The sequence below is a fragment of the Ambystoma mexicanum genome, chromosome 2q (genome assembly GCF_040938575.1).
Source record: "Ambystoma mexicanum isolate Mex_15411 chromosome 2q, UKY_AmexF1_1, whole genome shotgun sequence".
Lineage (NCBI taxonomy): Eukaryota > Metazoa > Chordata > Amphibia > Caudata > Ambystomatidae > Ambystoma > Ambystoma mexicanum.
The window spans coordinates 727001129-727016996 of record NC_090924.1 but is presented as its reverse complement, the minus strand read 5'-3'; the positions used below and the strand labels follow the sequence as shown (position 1 = coordinate 727016996).

Below are 15868 nucleotides of genomic sequence, written 5' to 3'. Positions count from 1 at the left end.
ACATTTATTCTTTATATGTTGAACACTGATTTTCCTTTACATACATATCTCCTTTATACACTTTGTACAAGAGATAGGGCAGACATTTGGTTTTGTTAGCATAGGCCATTTGGATTTGACAGCCGCTGCTAGGACTGTTTTATTTATTATTTGATGGTCGAGACCGCTACCATCCTAGTTATAGGGCAAAGTAGGAGTTTTTCCAAACCCAGAAACTAAAGGTTTTACAAAGTGAACCTTTTTTGGTCAATGTCATACTTGTGATACAATGACACCCCTACACCAGATAGATAGCAAAGTCAAAAGACTAAGGGAAACATAGTTTCCCGAAACTGACATTCTGAAGGACTAATCAGTTTCCCCATAGCAAGTGAGCAAAAGGCCAGTAGAGTGAAGCTGAAGCTGAAGGCTTCACTTCATTGCAAAATGTCAGGACACGGTGTGAAACAAAAGCAAAATGTTTGGGGGTCCATGAAATATGGAGGAGAAGTTGTTCAAAGAGAGCAATTTCCTAACACATAGTACTTGGGGGACTCCATGACCCATCTAGTGGTTAGGCACTCAAGTACGATGAAAGTGTAATTCTATTTGTGGGGATAAAATCTTCTGGCTGGGAAAGATGATGTGGGGGTTCTTTATCATTCCAGAATTGAGAGTGTAGTGCCCTTAAACCTACTTGAAAGGCGTCTATTTGCAAGATAAAAAAGATTGTTGAAGTGAGACATTATTCAGAGGAGATGTGCACATCAATTCTGATCTTTTCATCTAGTTAGTCAGAGTTGCTCTGATGGTTGACATGCTTGTAATGAATCACCAATATGACCCCACTAAACCAAGGGAAGTATGTAATTGCTTCTTTGTATTGGGAGTTGGGATGCTCTGGATAATTTCAACATTTGTCTCTTGTGGTCGAACCGTCCCCTTTCTGACTTGGATCGCTAGGCACTTGACTGATTGCAGAGAAAGGTGGCATTTTTCCAGAATGGCCATAAATCCTGCCTTTCAGAGACTTTGGTGAACAAGGTATCAATATCTCATGTGGCTGGTCCAGTTTAGACTGTATACAGCAGTGTCATCTAGGTAGGCTCTTGAGAAAGCTTGGTGAGGCTAAAGTATTGTATCCATTACATGTTGAAAGGTAGAGGATGACTCATGTAGCCTGAAGGGTAGAACAGTGAAGTGAAACTGGCCCACAACTATGATAAAGGTCATTTTCTCTCATTCTTACTTGGCCAAGGGGATCGTCCAGTAACATGTTGTTAAATTTTGGGTTGGGATATGCTATTCTAGTCTAGTCCTCTCGATTATCTTGCATTGACTCTTTGCAGAGCATAGATATCAAACTGAGAGATTTCATTTACTTTCCAGAAATCTATCAAAATCAGAATCTCCCACCATGCCTAATTACAAGGATGATTGGGGGTGACCAGTAATTTTATGAGGGTTCAATGATGTCCAGGTTCAAAATCTGCTACATTTCATCCTCCACTGCCTTCCGATTAGACTTCAGTATTCAATAGGCCGGCCTGTAGTCTGATGCCTGTGCAGGGGTTTTAATACAGTGCCCAAAGTTGTTAGCACAGCCAATCAACCGAGACTTTGGCAAAGTGCGTAAGTAAGTCTGTTGCCCTTGCGTCTGGTCTGGCGAAAGGTTCTCTGTTATCAGATTGGTTAATCTTGATGAGATTTTCTTGGTACCACTATTTTCTGCAAGCCATGGGCCAGTTTACATGGTACTCTTGGGAGGAACTTTGGTGATCAGCCTGCTGTACTCTGTAGTTCAGGTCACAGAGAGCTTGTGTGACTCAGTAAGGTCTATGCCACTTGATCACCGGTTTATTTGCCTAGGTCAGAAGTAATACCAAGACAAGATAACCTACTTTGAGCATTATTTGTTTGTCTTCCTGATCATATATGAACTTCTACTTATCTTTGCTTGACTGAAGATGTATTGTATAACATTACAGAGCAACCAGTGACTCCCTTCAGTCATTCACATGAACTCTAGTGTTCAGGCTCTTCTCAGCCCTCACAGCCTTCGTTTAAAATATAAAAGAAGTATGAGCATGCTCCACAATAGACTTGTCCAAAATGACAGAATGTGGCAGAAACATGGTTTCTTTTGGTGATATATGAAAATGTTGCCATAAAAATGTAGTCATGTGAAAAAGTAGTCAGCACAGCGTAGTTTTCAAATCCCAGACTGGGAGGGAATTGGGAGGGACATTTGGTTTCTAATCATTGCTTTACCCTCTCCCTGACAGGACTGTGCCCTTACTCATTCTCAGATACTCAAGATGACCTCACAAAGCTCTTGAATTCAGCATTCACACAAGAAGATAACAAGCACCACATAAAAGGCAGAAGTGCAATTTACTCATCTCATATGGTATATCAAAGAGAAGGAAAATGCTTACCACCACTAAGAAGAAGAGGTTGGGTATTGGCCTTTTTCAGGAAACACATTTAGATGAGGCTGAAACTGTAAAAAGCTGGGATTGAGTAGGGAGAGAAATACATCACACCTCATCTAATGAAACAGTTTGGGAAGGATACTCTTCCATATAAAAAACGGAGAGTAAAACTATTAGATTAAAATTAAAAAGCACAATGAGAAAGGGTTACTAGCAAATATAATAATTGATAATGTAGTCTTTTCATTGGGGGGATGTCTACCTTCCTAATATGCTAGAGAAAATAAAGAAATCCACAGTAGCTATAGCCATACCAAAGAAACACTCATATCTATGAAACCTACCATGAGTATGTCACTGCAGATTTCTGGGCCAACTCATACGAAGACATTTCAAATATTATCAATAATATTTATTTCATTGAATGTTATATATACAAATATAATTTATATGCGCTCACTCATTCTCACACCAAAAAATATATAATGAACCAGTCCTATAAATAAAGTCTAGAAAACCTTCCTTCAAAACAAAACTCATAATGGAACTTCTCTTATATAGTTCAACTTTTTATAGGCTAGCAACACAACAGTACTTACTGTCGGAACGCTTAATTTTATTTTATACTGTGTATCCTAACTTATTTAAAACAACAAAAAAGTAATTCTGTAAAATAGATGTGATTCATCCAAAGACATATTATCAATAAACATCATTGTACAGAATATTCTACATGTTTCAGTTCATAAATAACACATTTATAGAACTTTCATCAGGAGTATCTGTGTTTGTCCAACAGTCAACACAAGTTGTTTTTTTAAAGAAAGTAGCAGGCGAAAATATCGTCCTGAGTTTTTTGTTTCTTCTTCAGACATACTCAGAGTAAAACACAGATCCCTCTTGGAAATATCTGCAGATGACAATGTATGTAGAGACTAACTCAATTTTTTATTTTTTTTATTTAATCCTTACATCAAATGTAACCGTATTTTGGGAGGTTTAAATACCTTTTCGTGGGTTAGGTTACCCAGAAGGATCTTCTTTACATTTTACAATGGAATCCCACCTGTAAATAAATGACAGGGTCTCCCATTATTATAGAAGTAGTGGTCAGGTAGTGCCTGCAAATCATAGATGGCAGTATGAAAAAAATGTACTCATATCAGCTGTTTTTCTAAAGGGATTTAATTTGTCCATTTCATTATAAGATCATGTGGTATCTCGATCTCTGGGGTCAAACCAAACAATAAGGGTCTTTGTAGTGTCAATGCCAAGACATTTCTGTGTAATTAAAAATGACCTTATTTTTTCATAATAATTCAGCTCTACTCACCATAGGAGCATGCTGTTTTCAGATGTGGGATCCTTTAGACCTCAGAAAAGAAACAAAAGCCCTAGTGCTGTGCCATTCCTGTTGATGAGAACATGCACTTTTTACTACATGTTCTACTGTACCCCCCTGTCTATTGTTCTACATGTGTAAACAGTCAAAATCGCTATACTAATTACATGCCATCTCTTGGCATTACCGATGCAAGCTGTTTCACTATGATTTCTTCCCTGTGGTAACTGTTTCACATTTCAGGATGCCCGTCCACCCATTGCCTGTTCATATCGGAACTACTTAAAACAACTAGACTGTTATTGACAAATAGAAATGATGCAAAAATGGCAGTCATTGCAACATATATCTCATAACGTTTCACCGGACATTGTCATCTCATTACATGCCCAGTTGTTATCAGAACTAGTTTGAACAACTAAACTGTTGCCAGGGTTAAAAGTGGTGTGCAAAAACAGCAACCATTAGTGGGCTGTAACTTATGGCATTTTTACAAATCATTGTCCTCCCACAGAATTTTTGCATAATAAGAAATATTTTAGTAGCCTAATGTGGACCCATACCTCACATCAGCCCATGTTCAAAAATATATGAGGAAGCTATGGCCATAGCTGTTAAAATCGGTGTTTCATCTATTCTGTGTCCTTGTGGATTAAATAATTCACTCCGTTTTATATTTCTCGGGCTAGAGACCCACTTACAAATCATTCACCTAAATAATTTTATGCCATTCGACAACCTCCTAAAGACCTTTTTGTCAGCTGCCAGGCAAACAAATTAATTTCTGTTCTTGTCTTAACAACTTCTTGTTTATGTCATTTGTATTGTTACCTCTTATCTATCGAATCATCATCCATGTGAAATCATCATATTTATTATTCGATGTCAAGAAATGTTCCACCACAGGAGCATCTTCAACTTTATTCTTCAGGCTTATGTGTTCTTTTTCTTATGGTTTTCCAATATATTGTTTCCCATAGGGACACATTATCATGCACACCACCTGCTGGGAATCACAATTAGTAAACGTTTTTGTGCCCATTTCGAAGTCAGTCCAATGTCTATTTCTGTTGACTTTTTTGTGAGATAGCAAACCCCACACTTTTCACGAGGATGATGGCCCTTGACTGTAGGTAAGCCCTAACTGTGTTACCCTTTTTGTTCTAAGGTCATTGGGCATAATCATATCTCTTATGCTTTCACTTGTTTTGAAGGCAAAAATGGGGCATTCCCATTTTCTGTCTGGTTTGCCAAAAGTCCTCCAGTTTCTGTTAATGATATTCTTTATCTTATAGACTAGAGTTGTGAAGGTGTTGACACACACCAAGCGAAGCTTTTCTTCCTTCCTGGATCTTGGTTCTAGGAAAGCTTCCCTATTGTTATTGTAAAGATTGAGTTCCAACATTAAGCACTGTTGTGTTGCTAACAAAGGATTGAACCAAATAAAAGGAGTTACATAATGAGTGTTGTGTATGAGGAAGGTTTAACAGGTTTTCTAGACTATTGTTATAGGATTGGATTATTATATTTTTTTGGGTGTGAGAAAGAATGAGCATATACGTTATAGTTTTCATATAACATTCAGTGAAATAAAGATAATTGATAATATTTCAACTGTGTTTGTATGAGTTGTAGAAATCTGCAGTGATTTTCCCATTGTAGGTTTCACATATATAAGTGTACCTTCCTAACATAAATGCCATGATAATTATACTTAAAATCTCCAAATGTACATATTTCTGGGTCCTGATTGTATAATTGATCATAGCCGGGCTGCTAATAATACAGAAACGACAGCCACGCATTGGAATTGTTGAAAAGAACATGGTGGTAACTGGCATGTGAGACTCTTCAATCTAACATCAAGGCACAATACATTTCACTGACGTCTTTATAATGGTTAATCTAAAGCAATCCACAGTAATCTTTCAAGACAGGTCCAGGAAGCTCACAGGCAGGAAAGGGTAAGTCACTGAAGGGATATTTTATGAGTTGCCGCATCTGATTTCACTCATTACCAATGAAAAGAAAACCTTAACACGCGCGCGTACGCACACACACGCACACACGCACACACACGCACGCACACGCACGCGCGTGCGCGTATGGTGTGAAGCCATTATGTTACACTCAGTGATACCCAATATGTCTGTTTTCACTTTTACCTGAGGTCACAAACAGCAGCCACATTCACCATTCAGGATATTTACCTGTCACCACAATACTGGTGCCAGTCTGTGTTTGTTGGGGTGATGTGTGGGCATCAGTCTGATTGGTGTCAGTGAAGAGGTCAGGATATGTGTAATTCCCCATCTTTTCACAGTTAGTGTGATTACACATGTCAATAAATAGATAGGAATGGTTAGGAGACAGAGAGAGAGCGCTGTGAAGGAGGAAAAGATATGCAAAGGGGAGGCAGATGGTGAGAGAATGTGTGGAAGAGGCGGCTAGGATAAGTGGGGAAGAGATAGAGATGAGAGAGGGGGAAAGAAAATGAGGGTCAAGATAGATGGAAGAGAAGGATAGTGGAGTGATAGAGAGCAACAGAGAGGAGTGAGATGTAAAAGAGTGGCATGGTATGTACATGCTGATGGGGTAAGTGCACAATGCCGTGCTATATGTTTGGTGCTGTTGTACGTGTTGTGTGTGTGCACATGAGTGTTGTCAATGTAGCATGTTCAGTTATGTGCATAGTGAGATGTTATGTACTTTAAGCATGTCTGTGCATTGTGTTGTGGGTGTGTGCATGTTCTGTGGTTTGTGCTGTGTGTGGTTGTACATGCAGTTTTTTTGTCTAGTGGTATTTACACTGATTGGTTTGCACAGTGAATTATGCTTAAGAGGCTAGTGAAACTATCGCAGCACACCTTGATTGACTTGAGTTTCCTCGAGTTTAATGTATTGCGCATAGCCCTAAGAATCCAACATAGCTGCATGATTAGCGCATGGAAATTGGCAAACGCTCCGGCCTAGACACTCATGAGCCTCATACACATGGTCATACCTACACAAGCTGTAATAATGACACTGAGTCTTCTGGCTAAAGTAAATGCATTTACCAATCGCTGGCTATCGCAAGGAGCTGCCCATCATCTCCCTTATTCTTGCAAGTATCATTTACCTGGGTATGTCGGATTACCTCACAAAAACGTCAACAGATCCAAAACGCACCAGCCATACTCCTGCTCAAACTGAACAGGAGTCAACACATAACACCGGCTCTCAGAGCACACCACTGGCAACCCATCAAAACAAGCATTGGCAAAACCAATAGTTTTGGCATTGTAGTTGTTTATTACAGTATATATTTATCATGTGGGAATGAATGACGAATGACAGAGCAAGAGGTGGAGGAATGACACAAGGGGTGAGAAGGAAATGCCAGTGCAAGAGGGAGACATGACAGCACAAGAGTGAAGGAGTAACAGAACAATGGGGTGGAAGTAAAACAGTGCAAGGGGGAAGGAATTACTGCACAAAGGGGAATGAATGGCAGCACAAGGGCTGGAAGGAATGACAGTGCAAAGGGGGAAGTATGACAGCACATGGGGGAGAAAAACCGAAGGGGGAGTAATAACAGCGCAAATGGGGAGGAATGAGAGCACAGACAGGAATGATAGCCTGGATGGAAGGAATGACGGTGCTGGGGGAAGGAATACCAGTATTGGGGAAAGGAATGACAACACAAGATGGGGAGAGAGAATGGCACTTCTACCCAGCACTACGCAACCCCACTCCACACACTCAATTCAGCACCACTCCACTCCATTTTCCACCACACCACTTCATTCAACACCATTCCACCCTACAAAACCACAACCTACAAATCCCCCACCTCTCCACATCACCTCTGGCCACCACCACCCCACTCCACCCTATCACTTCCACATCAGACTATTTCATTCCACACCATTCCACTCCAAACCACATCGTTTCACACCGACAACGCTGCATCATTCTACCCCAACCCAGCCTGACAACTTCACACCACTCAACCACATTCCACCCAATTCTACACCACCCCAACCCACTCCAAACCACACAACAGCACACTCCACTACACACCACTCCATATACACTAAGCCACCCTGCATGGGTTCACATCATCTATATCCTACCACAGAAAGAATCACAGTGTTACCCAACACTACTCTACCCCACTGTCCACCACACCACTCCATTCAACCCCAATTCCACACTACCTCATGCCACTACCTCCTAATACTCCCCTAATGACTCCACCCCATTCCCAGCCAACACCACCCCACACCACCTCACACCACCCCACTCTACCCCATCACTCCACTCTACCCCACAGCAATCAATTCCACTCTATATCCTAATCCCCACTTCACCCCATTCTACTCCAGACTATTCCACTTCATCCCATCCCACCCATTCCACTCCATACTATGCACACCACTCTACTACATACCATTTGACTCAACCCGACTCAATCCCATTCTAGACCACACCACACCACCCCACGCCACACCACCCACCACAGTACCACATCATCTAGGCTAGTCTAACCATGTAATAACGCTTATCATGCAAACAAAAGCATTATTACATGGATAGACTGGCCTAAATTCAATGTATTGATATTGATATTTTATTTCTATCGCGCACGTACACAAGTGTTTCTGAGCGCGACAAGGCAAGGGAGGGGAACAGGGGAGAACAAAACAGCAATCTTACTAGGCCCAGTGACATTGAGAACGTGCAAGTGCATGGGAGAGGGGGAGGGGAAAAGTGCATGGAAGGAGGCAGAAGTGGAAAGTGCGAAGCAAAGGAGAAACAGATAAATAACAATAAATAAATAATAAAGGCAACAAACAGTGGTAGTGCAGCCACCAATTTGCAAGTGCTAGGTTTAAGGCAGCAGGCAGGGTAGGTCTGATAAGTGCAGGAAGAAAAGGGGGGGGCTGTATGGGTACAGATACAGACCCCAGTGGAAGGGGTGGCCCGGAGGCAGTGCGGGAGGATGGCGGGGTGAGCAGGTACCTGGGCTCGGAGGACAGAGAGTGGCCAGGTGCACGGTGCCAAGAGAGAACAGATCAGCAGGGGAGAGGGGAAGCAAAGGCAGAAGAAAAGAGGAAGGTCTTGAGGTGCTTCCGGAACCAAAGATGGTTTTCCTCAAGTTTTAGAGTGGCAGGGAGGCTGTTCCAGGGGGAGGCCCCAGCCGAAGACAGAGATCTACCCCAGCTCATTTCTTTGAAAAACGACTGGCTCTGAGGGAGTTAGAGGTAGTGGAGTTAAGAGCGAAAGAGGGGAGGTATTTGCGGAGGGATAGCTGAAGGTATTTTGGACCCATGCCCCAGAAAGCCTTGTGGACAATGAAGATGGTTTTGAATTTAATCCTTGCTTCCACTGAGAGCCAATGGAGAGATTTCAGAGCTGGTAAGATATGATCCCAGGGCTTGAGGCCAAGGACAAGTCTTGCAGTCCTGTTCTGGATTAGTTGCAGAGGGCGGAGAGTGGAGGCAGGTAGATTTAGAAAGAGGCTGTTACAATAGTCCAACAAAGAGAGAACCAGAGCTTGGGATACCATGAGCTTCTGCGGGAAGGTGAGGGAAGGCAGAGTACCTCTGAGGAGGTGCAGTAGGAAATTTGACTTTTTAGAGACCTCAGAGATGTGGGCCAGTCTAGCAACGTAATAACACTTATCATGCTTTCTTTACCAGGGATGGAGCATCATGGGTGAAGCAAACATATATTTTATTATGTGGATAGACTGGGCAACATGTAATGTTTATACATACAGACGCATTACATTAAAAATACACTTACCTGTTCGCACCTGCACCATGAGCTGCCAAGGAGGACCGGATGGCCCTCCCCTCCACACCATGGACACACTGACCAACAGGAGAGGACTCCTGTCAGTCAGCATATCTCTGCTGTTATCACAATAATGATTACAGGGAGAGACTTCTGCCGCCCATCACCTCTCATTATGTGCTCAGCCTCTTCTGTGTGCCTCCAGTTGCTCAGTTCATGGCAGGCAGAGGCTCTCCCTCTTCCTGCCATGAACAGAGGACTGGAGGCAGATAGGGGGCACTGAACATGCATGTACAGATCACTGGGCACAGCTGAAGCAACGCATACCTGATACAAAACATAACTTCCCATTGAGAAAATTAATTAAATACTCACAATCATTGGGTTAAATGGGAGATTACCATTTAAAAGTAAACAAGTGTGCATTGGCAATTGCATCCAGAGCATTGCCAGTTGCCAACCCAACCAGGCACTGTGTTCTAAAACCCCATATCGTTCTCTGTTGTCAGTAGCAATGATTTTGGTGTGATGGTGTTGCTTTGAACCACTTAAATGCACATGAAGGTCATGGAGCAGAAATCTTCCAAAATAAAATCTCACTTTACCCACCAACCAAATACTTAAGATTGAGAAACAACATACTTTTAGAAACCAGATGATTTTTCAGAGGACACACGATCTACTTTTCCACTCTGGTGGCAACATTGGAAGGTTCTACCAACGGAAATCCACGCCATAAGTGGTTCCATGTAATAATGTTGCGACAAAAATCTCACTATGCAAAAAAATCTCTGAAAAATGGCTGTTTTTGTGGCGACATTATTGCATGGAACATGCGGGGGACACCCCTGCAACCCCCAAACATTTGTTTTCTTTTTTTTTTTTGTCCAATTTTTTTTTTGCCCCTGTCCCCATATATATGGTCACCCATATAATATCGCTGCAACCTTTTCCCGGCGATATTATTTACGGCGACCATATATATGGGGATAATATTACCTGATACCCCTAAAGGACCACCTGAAATTTTAAAAAACTAAAAATCTGGCTCTTCAGGACATAATAGTTTAACCTACACCAATCAAGCAGCAAAAATGATACTTCTCAATATATTGACTTTCATAAGCAGATACAACCTAAGGGAGTGTGATATCACCCCCCTGACATTCTGCTTAGAATACATTGAACAGGACTCAGGAAAGTAAAACGACTGGAAGAAATCACTTCAAGGCAGTGCAAAAACCCAAAGAGAACTCTGTCCCTGCCTCCCAGAGTATCTAAACCGCAACACATGACATCTTTATGCATCCACCAGTAAAGCCAAACATCTCTCACTATAATGCAACTGACAGCAAAGTCAATAATGTAAATCCCTATGTAAATTCAAAGAACACTCACCACCTTTGTCTAACCCTCAATTTCTCTCCACCCTCCCCACCACGCACACATGCGAACTAGCCACTTGCACATAGTTTTCTTTCTCCAAAAAATACCTTTTCCCCAGACTTCAAACATCACAAACTTCCACCTCATACTACAACTGACATATTCAGCCCCTGGCCAACATGCTCCCACACCATAGGTACAGAACCACCTATCTGAATACAAAACCTTTGATGCCTCCTACACTTCATGCCTAGAAAGCATACGTGCATGCAGACCTTAGTGTACTTCCGATCTGTATCCTCAACACAAAGCACTGAAATCTTTCCTTTCCCTGTCCTCCGAGCTATTCAAGCCCACCCACACTTTTCCAGACCTGCCAGAGCTCCTGGAGACTATGCACATGGCAGTGGTGCACATTACAAACCCTAATAACATTACATATAACAAAACATAACACAATATAACAGGATTGTCCTTGCCTCCACTGTTGTTTGCCTTCCATATGGAGCCCTTTGTATCAGATAGGAGAGTACTGTTTCAGATTTCACTATGTAAATGAAACACATTTGGGGTCATTATGAGTTGGGGTAAGTGGAAAAAGTGGCGATCACAGAATTACTGTCACTTTTGCTACTTTGCCGAACTAGGGTAAACTGAAAATGTCCACTAAATCCACTGGCGGAAGTAGCTACAGCAAAATTACTGTGAGTGGAAATTCCACAAAAAACCAGCAGGAATTACACCAGTGGTAATTCCACCTGCATAATTAGAGTCAGAAATAAAAATGGTAATAAAATACTACCATAAATGGGTGGCAATTCCATCAAAAGCACAGTGTAGTTGCATCCATCCAAAATATGGAAGTAACTGCACTGTAAAGGTTATAGAAATTAAGCCACAGGTGCACCCAGTGAGCCTTGAAAGGTCACGCCGGTAAGATAACTCAGCGGGTTGAGCGCTCGCTGCTGCAATCTGATCGTGATCTTCAGGTCGCAGGTTCGCAACCCGACAAGGCCAACTCAGCTTTTCATCCTTCCGAGGTCGATAAATGAGTACCAATTTTGGTTGGGTGATATTGTATGTAAATATGTGCTCTGTAAAGCGCTTTGGATTAAGGCGCTACATAAATAACACATCATTATCATTATGTCAGGCCCACACCTTTCCCAAATAAACACCATGCTGCCTCTAGCAGTAGCAAACCTTGAGATCCACAACCTCATGCTGTTCATTGAGCTGCAGATGCATGCACAGCAGTATCACAAACAGCAAGTGGCTGAAAGGTGGACAGGATGCCTGGAAAGAAGAGCACCCGTTACCCATTACCCAGGTCAGGCCATCACCCTGGGCACTACCTGATGGCCAACTAATAACACTCTACCACAGTAACAGGAGATCCTAGCGGAGCTACTCACCCACTGGTCAAGTCCAAAACATTAAAGTGGGGGGACTCATCAACAAGTGCAATGGAATGTGACGTCAGCAGACATTAGCATATCAAGAAGAAATATGCACATTTCATTAAATTGGCTCTGAATAACCACCCAAATTGCACGGGACGCATGACATTTGCCTTTCATAAAATCAACACACACACAAAACCAAGAGAGGATATTTTTTTCTGATAGTGTTTTTGAAAACGTTAAAAGGTGTTCATGTTTCAAACTCCAAGAACCAATACAAATGTTTTTCCTGGAACTTGCAGTACCGAAACCGAAATGGACATTTCACCTTTAGCTGTTTGTCATTTTTCATCAGGTCATATAGTGCAGTGGTGAAGTATCAGGCTTGCAAACCTGACAACTGCGGTTCAATCCCCAAGATCGTATTGAATTCATAAGTTCAACAAGGACGCTCAATGTTTCTCATTTTAGCTGGGAGGGGGGCTGAGTCCACCCTCTGAAAATAGTGGGTGGATTCCGTCCACCGGTGTGTACCCTCAACTTGAACCCTGTACTCACCCTGATACAGGCTGATCTACAAAGCAGGATCGACATAAGAACAGCAATGGCACCATTGCTGAATATAGTTCTGTTGTGGCAATCGCCACAGGCACCTTCCAGCACATTGTGACCATGTTGCAGCAACATTTTGTATCATGCTTGACCAGTCCTGGAAAATCAAATGCAGCATGCACCCCAGCACACCTCCCTGCCCACCACTTCTGCACAGGTAAATGCAGAAAAGACCTGGTTACCATGCAGCTGCCCACCTCAGTCACATCATTGCAGCTCTGGACTGCACACATGTAACATTGGTGGCGCCCCCAAACATCGGAACATGTGTTCAGGAAAAGGAAAGAAAAACATTCCCTTAAAGTACAGGTGACCTGTGATACAGACTTCACTGTGACATACTGCTGTTCCCACTTCCCAGGTACTGCCCATGATGCCATGGTCCTGCGAAACAGTTCACTGCCAGTTTATATGGGGACCGAGTGACTTGTTACATCCCTGTACATGAAGGACCTGCCCTCTGACACAACATACTAATCTACAGGACAACTTCAGAGCTCGACAGAAATGCATGATCCCAAATGTACTAAGAGTGAAATACAGGTACCACAATAAATAGGGAAACCATACCCACACCCTGTCATGGTTCCGCTCGCCGCTGTGCTTCCCAAATCCCAGTCTCTGTCTGCTTGCCCGCGGTTGTGCTTACGGCCCTTTAAAATGACCAGCACCCATTCCTTTTTTGCTCGCTGGCAGCTCCTCTGGAGGTTGCCATGATCACGTTGTAGGCTTTACAGCCGAGCCTCCTCAGCGCTGCGTGTCATGACTTCACAGGACATGTCATGACATTACTGCGTTGTAGCCCTTCTGTACCTTTGCAAAAGGGGTCCAGCCACAAGCAAATCAGTCAGTTACTGTGACCAATGGGAGCAGCCCAGCACGAACTGCTAGACCAGGTCCCCTCTGTATGGAAACACAAGCAGCCCCAGCCATGTTTTAGCTTCAACAGCAGTGCCAGTGGTTCAGATTTATTGAAAACCTTCCACCCATCACTTTTCTGGTCATAGTTTGTCTCCCCGTGTGAGAGAGAGTATGCCGAGACATGGGTGACTTGCTCGCTGCACCATAGGAAACCAAGCTGCACTTCACTAATGAGGCCCAACAAGGCTGAAACATGCCTGGGGTTGCTTCTGTTTCCATGCAGAGAGCACCTGGTCTAGCAGTTCAGGCTCATTGGTGGCAGTACCTGACTGATTTCCATATGTCTGGACCCCTTTTGCAATGGCACAAAACAGTAATGTGGAAGGTTGCCCAGAGCAGTGTCAGTGGTTGAGATTTATTTAAAACCTTCCACCCATCACTTTCTTGGTTATAGTTTGTCTACCCCTAAACATACACACATCTTTTTAACCACCACAATATAATTTTGGCAAAGTAAATGACCATGATGTAATTTATTTTCACGAAAACAGTGAACACCTACTTGGTTTAAAGGTTGTTTCTCCTGAGTTAGTCTGACTGTCCGAGTGTTGCTAAGCAGTCAAAGCAAACTGTGTAAAGCAAAGGAAGGTAAAAAGGTTAAAAAATATATTTATATTAAAAGTTGAGGGGAGAAACATCTAGAATTGTAGAGTTAAGTGACGAAATAGAGAACCATTCAAGCAATGTGATCAGAAAGGGTCATGAAAGGTTCAGAGCACAACAAAGTTTAACAGGTGTCTGCAGGAATGAAAATCCCCAAACTGCAATGTTAGGGCTATTCTCTTTCAAAGAAAGCATGTTTCTCATTGTTTGAGTGTTTACAAAAGACATCAATGGCCCAAAGCAAGTCTGGGGGTCAAGAACCTAGGTCCGCCTCGATCCACGTGGAATGAGGAGCTCAAATAAGATCCAGAGATAGTTGAGGGAAACCAACTGAAGGGATTGAGCACCAAAGTCTATTCACCATAGACCAAACTGGAGATTGCAGAGAGAATCTGATGCCACGTGAAAAGTGAACTGTTGGAAGTTAAACTATGTTTGCCACCGCAAATAGACCTTTGGTGTATAGATCCCCATACCCTATTACCCCAATATCCCTCCACACTGCCGACATGCACTCTCAGAGATGATTATAAACATAGTATAAATGCTTTTCACAAACACTCACTAATCCACACTACAGTCCTCAGTGGTGGGTTGACACACACCTGTATCCTCATACCAGTTCCTCAGATGAGGTAGGAAAAGGTATCTCTACTTACCATGCCATATGCGGCTTGTGCCGGTCATACATCTCGATGGCCCATTCACAGCTCATCGGATCACCTGGAGACTTAAATGCAAGGCGACAATGACTGCCCCACACCCATCACATGCCACATACTAAACTAGACTAAATGAAGCTTGAGGTAGGCCTCACCTGCTGATCCTCCTAAAAAGAAGGGGTCTCACACTCAAGAGGAACTAGGGCTGCTGCTGAACCCAATACTACCCTAATTTCTCCAAATAAAGCTCTTGGACACATAATAAAGAGCCCCAGGAGGAGCTCTATGAATCTGCGTGTGAATATTATTGCGAATAGATGGAGTCAACCGAGTGCTAAGAAACCAGTTTTCGCCATATTCCACATCTGGGCCAATAGAAACCAGTGGAATTACTGGGCAAAATAACATTGGCACCAATAAAGGAATTCACCATTGCAAATATTTCCTTTGCCTCCTTTCTCAAGGACCCGCCTCTCACTCACATGCTGTCTCGCCTCTGGCATTCTAATTCATCCAGAACATCTCTCCTTTCTCAGGGGTCACTTCCATTCCAATGCTCCCCTCCATTGGAAAATCTCATCCTCCTACCAGCCGACCTTATTCTCATTCTTCAGGCACACTCTTATCCGGAGTGAGAAAGAGGCAGAAGACATTGCATTCCAAACTCACAGTTAGTTTCCGAAGTTAAAACATAGCTGTATGCCGATCAAGAGGGATGCACTGCTGCAGTGGTGCATCTAT

At 42.7% G+C, this 15868-nt stretch overlaps 1 long non-coding RNA gene across 1 annotated transcript in view; it reads left to right on the top strand.

Annotated features, from left to right (window-relative positions):
- LOC138569717 (uncharacterized) overlaps nt 1-15868 on the top strand; it is a 691026-nt gene that overhangs the window by 673657 nt on the left and 1501 nt on the right. The gene's annotated exons all lie outside the window — the stretch shown is intronic.